Source organism: Carassius auratus, chromosome 38 (assembly GCF_003368295.1).
Source record: "Carassius auratus strain Wakin chromosome 38, ASM336829v1, whole genome shotgun sequence".
NCBI classification, from domain to species: Eukaryota; Metazoa; Chordata; class Actinopteri; order Cypriniformes; family Cyprinidae; genus Carassius; species Carassius auratus.
In genome coordinates, this window is record NC_039280.1 from 21,219,967 (window position 1) to 21,228,130 (window position 8,164).

Genomic DNA, 8,164 nt, shown 5'->3' on the forward strand with positions numbered 1-8,164 from the left:
GTACGAATTGTTGGGCATTAAAGTGGTACATACCAGCGTCTATCACCCACAAACGGACGGACTGGTCGAACGCTTTAATCGCACCTTGAAAACGATGATTCGTAAATTCGTACAAGAGGACGCGTAAAATTGTGACAGATGGCTGGAACCCCTCTTATTCGCTGTGTGCGAGGTCCTCCAAGCCTCCACGGGGTTTTCCCTCTTTCGAGCTTCTTTACGGATGCCAGCCCCGGGGGGTGTTGGACATCCTGAAAGAAACTTGGGAGGATGGACGCTCGAAGAGTAAAAACGAAATTCAATATGTCATGGACCTGAGTGCAAAACTCCATACACTGGGGTGGCCTCACAGCACCCTCACAGCTCACTGACATCAGATGGTTGCAGTCCGAATTTGCCGACGTGTTTTTGCCTCTACCGGGTCATACTAATCTGATTCAGGACCATATTGAGACAGAGCCAAGTGTGGTGGTTCGCAGCTGGCCGTTTAGGTTATAGAAAACAAAAAAATTGATAGTTCAGGCTGAATTAGAAGCTATGATAGGGAAGGGAGTAATCGAGGAGTCCCACAGTGATTGGACGAGCCCGATAGTTTTGGTGCCTAAAACGGACGGCCCGGTGTGCTTTTGTGTGGACTACCGCAGGGTGAACGCAGTGTCAAAGTTTGATGCTTATTCAATGCCGCGGATTGACGAGTTGCTCGATCGGTTAGGCACGGCTAACTTTTACTCGACATTGGACTTGACAAAGGGATATTGGCAGATCCCCTTATCTCCAATGTCCAAAGAAAAACAGCCTTCACCATGCCGTTTGGATTGCACCAATTCGTGAAGCTTCCGTTCAGTTTGTTCGGAGCCCCGGCTACGTTCCAGCGTCTCATGGATAGGGTGCTAAGACCCCATGCTGCATATGCTGCGGCCTATCTGGATGATATCATCATCTATAGTGGAGACTGGCAGCGGCACATGGAGCATGTGAGGGCCGTCCTTGGCCATCCCTGACTATTCGGACCTCACCAGCCCGCTGACTGACCTCACTAAAAAGGGGGTACCAGATATGGTCCAGTGGACGGAGCAGTGCCAACAGGCCTTCACCCGGTTTAAGGCTGCCCTGTGTGGTGGGCCGCTCCTGCACTCTCCTAACTTTTCTCTCCCTTTTTTGTTGCAGACTGACGCATCGGACAGGGTGCTGGGCGTGGTCCTGTCCCAGAAGGTGGAGGGGTGGACCGTCTGGTGCTGTACATTAGTCGGAAGCTCTCGAAGAGAGAGAATAAGTACAGCACCATAGAGAAGGAGTGTTTGGCCATCTGGTGGGCAGTTCTCACCCTTCGCTATTACCTCCTGGGGCGGGAGTTCACCCTCTGCTTGGACCACACGCCCCTCCAGTGGCTCCACTGCATGAAGGATACCAACGCGCGAATCACTCGTTGGTATCTGGCTCTGCAGCTGTTTAAATTCAAGATGATTCATAGGCTGGGTGCACAGATGGCTGTGGCCGACTTCCTCTCCATGATTTGGGGGTGGGGGGGTGGTTGTTGCTGCAGGCCGGATGGCTCCCCGGCCTGAGTCGGGCGGTGGGGGTATGTGGCTGCGGAGGCGTGGTTCAGCGAGGTCTATGACGGGAGAGAGAGCGAAGAGACGAGCGGTGGTAAGTGGTTCAAGTGAGAAACAAGTAACACCTGGTTCTCGTAATAGTGATTGGCATGGGGAAACGCTATTTAAGCCGCCCGAGGGTCGGCAGAGAGAGAGAGACCTGAGGACTCGGGGAAGGACGCAGCATCAGCAGGAGCATTGCAGCACGAGAGTGAATCCTTAGTGGCGAGTTAATGTTTATGCGCATGTGGCGCGACTTTGTTTTATGGTTTTGTTTTGTGTTAAAGAAATAAAATCTTCCTCGAGCCTCAGTACGCCAACCCTGGTCTCCTTCCTTCACACTCAAAGAGAACGTGAACTGTTTTACAACCAGATATTTGCAAAGAGAATTAAGCCTGAAGACTGAACAGGTCACTCAAGAACATTCTATGACTGATCCCTGAACCAAGCAGAAGTAGATTTGGATGTGTACTTTGGGATGACTGTCCTGCAGGAAAGTCCATTGATCATCAGCTTCAGGCTTTGCACCAAAGGCTTCACAATTCTCGTCAAAATGGCTTGATACTTCAAAGAATTCATGATGTCCTTCATACAGTCATGATTTCCACTTCCTTCTACAGTAAAGAAACCCCATAACAGGACGTATCCACCTCCAAGTTTGGTGATGGAGATGGTGTTCTTCTGCTTATGAGCTTTGCTTTTTACAGCAGACATACGGCTGATCCCTGGGTCCAAAAAGTTCCAGTTTGGTCGCATCACTCCATAAAACATTCCTCCAGAGCTCCACAGATCTACACAAATGAATTTTATCAAGTTCTTCTTAATCAAGAGTGGTATTCTGCAAGATGCCTCAACATGAAGGCCATACTTGTCTAGTTTTCTTCTTACACACTGCATGGAAATGGTTTTCCTCCTTTCATTGGGTCATCTTGCAAGTCTTTGGCTGTACATTGCAGGTTTTTCTCAGTTGCACTGATTACATTTTTATGATATTGTGCTTTTTCTTCAACACCCTCAAAGGTTTTCTGGTAAAACACACTTTAAGCTAAGGAATAAGGCTGAGAGCTGTGTCTCTAGGAAATTTCATTGTATTGGAAATCTTCATATAGCCTTAGCCTTTCTAAAGTAATACAATATTTATTCTCTTTAGCTTTTGTGAGATCTCTGTTGACATTTTTGCTACTCAACTTCAGCACATGCATGGGGTAACTGTATGTGTAACAGCTCAAGCTAATTCTGTTTTTATAGAGTTTCTAAAGGCTTAATTGTGTTTTGAGATTGTGTTTTATTCGCATTTATTTAGATCCAAGAACCAAGAGAAAACATTACCGTTTAGCCGCGAGAGGGCGCTCTATTATAAAAAAATATTTTTACTCAAAAGTATTACATTATATATTGATAATATAGATGCAATTTTCATTTTATCCTGGATCTTCAGAAAAAAAAAATTATTTGTAAAGTATTGCAGTCTCTTGAGGGGTTGAATAATTTTGATTGCAACTGTAAGTATTTATGAATGATAATTATCTTATTTTGAATATTTTAAGAGCCAAAGGTATTCTTCTTTGGCTCTCAAAGGAGGCGGACGCATTTCTCTCCCTCTCCTTCCCTGCTTGCTCTCTCGTCTCGTCTATTCTGAGAGACTCTCTCTGCACTGCTCTCCAAAACTGGAAAACATGGATTTGATTTGACCAACTGGTCTCTCAAAGCAATTGACACCATTTTCTCGATGAGAAGCTTGAGTTCGGGGAAACCTGACTGTCCTGCCGTAATCATACACGATGGACGCGTGGGAAAGATGGCGGGTCGTGTGTCTGGCGGATCTTTCAGTGGAGGACATTGAAGACATCTACCTATTCGGAACTATGATAACAGGTCTTCTGCTGAATGGACTAGGCTTTGGCCTGGGTTATCGAAAAATTCAGAAAACAGGAACAGCTGTTCAAAGCCTCACAAGGCTGCCCGTCATGATTTGAAGACCAGAATGGACAAGAACGTGACCGTGAAATTGGACTGCGGCTACTCACCCCACGGCCAAATAATTGGAATCGTTTCTTCTTTTGGCTCCCTCTACCAGCATGCCAAGGACAATGTTGGAATAACAACTCTCCCGGGGAGCACTGCAGTGAGACGCTCTTGTGTTCCTCCCCCGACTTCCACAGACACCTGTTGATTGTTGACTCGGTCTAGAACCTTCGCCGCTTTGTTCGCCAATCTGACAAGCAGGTCTGTGACCAGCGCCATAGGGCTGATGGACCAAGCGGGCTGCTTGCCTGTGCTGGATTACCTCGACCCCCCCAATTTCCGACTCCAGTTACAAAGTCATGTGTTTTTATTGATTATGTGCTTTGTTGCTGAGGTGTTTTTCCTGTTCTCACACTGTACTCCCAATAGGAGCATAGTCTGGGTGTTGTTGTTTTTTCTCCTCACTTTCCTAATGTTATACTGTATTTCTTCATCAATTCCCTGTCTTCCTGTCCTGTCTACCCCCTTGTCATATTGTATGTATGTATATATGGACAGGTTGATGGCTAATTTCACTGGTACTTGTGACTTGTGACAATAAAGGGCTACTACTACTTAAATATATTTGCAAGCAGAGGGTCTCAGGTGATACACTCGTAACTGAATTTCTATTACTAAAACATTTAACTGTTCAATGTCAATTAGTTTCTATCTACTGGTGTATCTCTATAAATTAGAATGTCATGGAAAAGTTAATTTATTTCAGTAATTCAACTCAAATTGTGAAACTCATGTATTAAATAAATCCAATGCACACAGAGTGAAGTAGTTTAAGTCTTTGGTTCTTTTTATTGTGATGATTTTGGCTCACATTTAAAAAAAACCCACCAATTCACTATCTCAACAAATTAGAATAAGGTGACATGCAAATCAGCTAATCAACTCAAAACATCTGCAAAGGTTTCCTGAGCCTTCAAAATGGTTTCTTGGTTTGGTTCACAATCATGGGGAAGACTGCTGATCTGACAGTTGTCCAGTAGACAATCACTGACACCCTTCACAAGGATGGTAAGCCACAAACATTCATGGCCAAAGAATCTGGCTGTTCACAGAGTGCTTTATCCAAGCATGTTGACAGAAAGTTGAGTGAAAGGAAATAGTGTGGAAGAAAAAGATGCACAACCAACCAAGTTTGCTGAATTTGCTGAACCACAGACAATGTCAGAGGCATTTTACCTGGGCTAAGGAGACAAAAAACTGGGCTGTTGCCCAGTGGTCCAAAGTCCTCTTTTCAGATGAGAGCAAGTTTTATATTTCATTTGGCTTCCAAGGTCCTAGAGTCTAGAGGAATGGTGGAGAAGATCATAGCCCAAATTGCTTGAAGAATGACGGTCCACAGATCCATCTTCCCTCTTAAAGAAACCTACCAAGAGTGCTGCCCATCCCCCTGATATTTCTGCGGGGGCTACATGTAACAACATTCTTTTTCTGAGCCTGGTGATATGAGGAGCTAGAGGATGGCTTGGGCTGCTTCCATTCAGTAGTCTTGGGGACCTGAGAATCCCAAGGGTGGTAGTGCTAAAACACTGCCGCCTGCTTCCTCACCTCCTAAATCCTCTCAACAACAGTGTGTACTGCATTAGCAAAGAGGCCAGAAGGCTAGAACAGAAAGTCAAGCAGGAATAATCTGTCCTTGTCATGCAACTCAGACATATTTAACCACAGATGTCTCTCCGTAGCTACCAGTGCTGCCACTGAAAGGCCAATTGGCTCTGGCCAATTTTGTTGGTAGCATGAGGAGAGATCCATTGCCCAACACCCAACAGATCACTCTCTCCCTGCTAAAGTTGTCTGCCTCCTCACTCTCACCCAGGCCCTTAAGCAGGTTGGCCTGGTATGCCTGTTACACCACCATGGTGTGCAGCCATGCACTGGCCTGACATGCCGCAGCATAAGCTTTACCCACCAAGGCCAATGTTCCTCTAAGTGGCTTTGTGGGAAGATGATGCCAAGATGGGGGAAAGATAACTTGCAAATGTCTGCTCCACCCTTATCATAGTCCTTTATACTTGCTAATTCAGCCCCTCAATGTTGTAATAATTAGAAAATGTGGCATGACCTTGACACCCCAGAGGCTGGAAGTTGTAATCTAACATGTGCTCATTTAATTTGCTGTTCTGATTAACTTTTCTGAAAAGCAAGCGTTAGGGTTGAAAGTTAGGGTCACGTGGCAAGAGTGATGTTAGAAGACTGACACTATGATGACGGATCCAAAAGCATCTTTTGTTAATAGAACTTTCATTTCTTCGTTTAATATAAGTGAGTGTCTTTTTTTTTGCTGGATTTTCAAAAAAAAAAAAAAAAAAAAAAAAACAGTGAACCACAAACTAAGCATTGCATTTAAATAAGGTAAAATACTTTATTTGGGTTACAACACAGCGTATATCCATCTTATTCATTTTATTAACAAAAGTTAGATGTTTATTTAATATATGTGAATTTGCCATTGTACTATTTTATGGCTGATGTGTTTTAATTAATAAGATAATATTTATTTAATAAACCACAAACTACGATCATTTTAAAGTAGCCTAAGGATAAATCCATAGGCTATTTATTTGTGTTAATCACAGGTAAAAAATATCCTTATTCATTGTGTTAATAAAAGATAAAATATATTTTTTTAAATGCGGGTATAATATAGGTGAGTCAACAACTTTGTCATTGTAGCATTTCTGATGTTGATTGTGTTATTTATTTATTTATTTTTATTAAGAGTAATAATGAATCAACCTTAAGCATTAATTTTGTTTTTATATTTTTTTGTGGGCTACACACCAGGGTACCCTTACCCTAATGTGTACTGCTGTTTGTTTTAAAAAATACCTTCAGTTTTAGCTTTTTAATGAGATATGTACACTTCAGTTTCAATCTTACAGTTTGTGTAAAGGTGACATTTTTAACAAGCAAACAGCTGAAAGTATTTCATCACTTCTGTCCCTGTCTCATCTATAGGGGTGCAGAGCTGCTAAAACCTCTGTGAATAACAGGAGCCACGGCTGGCCCTTTCCCGGTCTGTGCTGGGTCACAGGGAAGGAGCGTCTGTCAGGATTCAACTTGTTTCCTCTCACTGGTGGACATGGCCGCAGCTCCAGCCCAGAGAAAGACGCAGAGGAGATGGAAGAGCCGTCTGATGATGTAAGACCAGCATGTTTACAGTATGTCTTTTTCAGAGGTACGCTTTACCATCTTTGGCTTGAGCAAATGAAAATGTATCATTATTTACTCATCCTCATGTCATTATGGGGTTATTTTCTTTGTGGTACATCTACTCCTTGACACCCCCCCCCCCCAAAAAATGATGGGTACAATAGACAGTGGGTTGCTCTCACAAACAAACACTGTGGCGGTTGTCTTATATTAAAGCCATGATACTTTGAAATACAGTATATTATGATACTAAGTGAATACCATATTCATTTATAATGGTATTTACATCAAATAAAAATGTAGGAATACCATGTCAACTGAAAACACTGTTTCTCCATCAGTACAGCTTCTCAGAACTGGAGGGATCAGGACGCAGACCTAAACCTCAGTGGGGAGAAAACGGCCATGACAGGAAGCTTCAGAAATACAAAACTCAGCGCCTGGTGACCCATTTCCTCAGAGACAAGGCCCGTGACCCAGACTGTCACACCGACTCGGAGAGGCTCAGCCATCCCACTGTGTCAGAGTGGCCCTGTTCCCAAAAATCAGTCGTTTCACATGTGCCATTAAGAGTAAGAGTACAGACAGCTAATCAGCCACAAATTCGTCAAGCACCTACAGATTTCAAGGGGGCTTCATTGACAGTTCTGATTCTCTAGTGGTGTCTTTTTGTATGCACAGGGGCCAGGTTCAAATCCTGATGTAATGAGAATGTTTATAATTAACAAAGCAAAACTGCAGCTGAACTCAACCGCAGCCTGCAATCACCCTGCATTTTCATTTATAGAAAACAGTGGAATTGTCTTTTTGATAACAGTGGCAAAAACTCACCCCCAAATAAAAAGAAATATGAATGCTTGAATGAACCTTTCACTGACATCACAGCAATGTCTGTGATCCAGACTCCATTGTGCACCATTTTTTATAACAATTTAAATGGATATATAATATATATCTAAAATTCTTCAGTTCTTCTATTTAAAACCAAATAGTATTGATTCCATGTCACCTACAGATGCAAAAAAAAGTTTGTTTTTTGACAGCCAGTCTCTTACCTTCCCAAGCTCCTCACCTAATTTCTTCTGTATTCTATTGAACACACATACTTTTGATCTGTTCTGCACACACAGAAGTATAATTTACAAGAAAACTTTGTGGTGTGTATGTGAGCAATAAATGAATATTAACTTCAGATGGATTAAATATGTATGTTGTTAAATGTACTGATTTTTACAGTGATTTAATTCGACATTCCAAGTATTTCCATTTGATCTGCATTATTAACAAAGATGGGGTCAGGATCCCAAGGCTCGGCTGGATCTCAGGCTAATCCCCCAGATAACAGAATTGAATGGAACGAGAAAGAATGGGATAGAGATGCAGATATTATTGAAAGGACT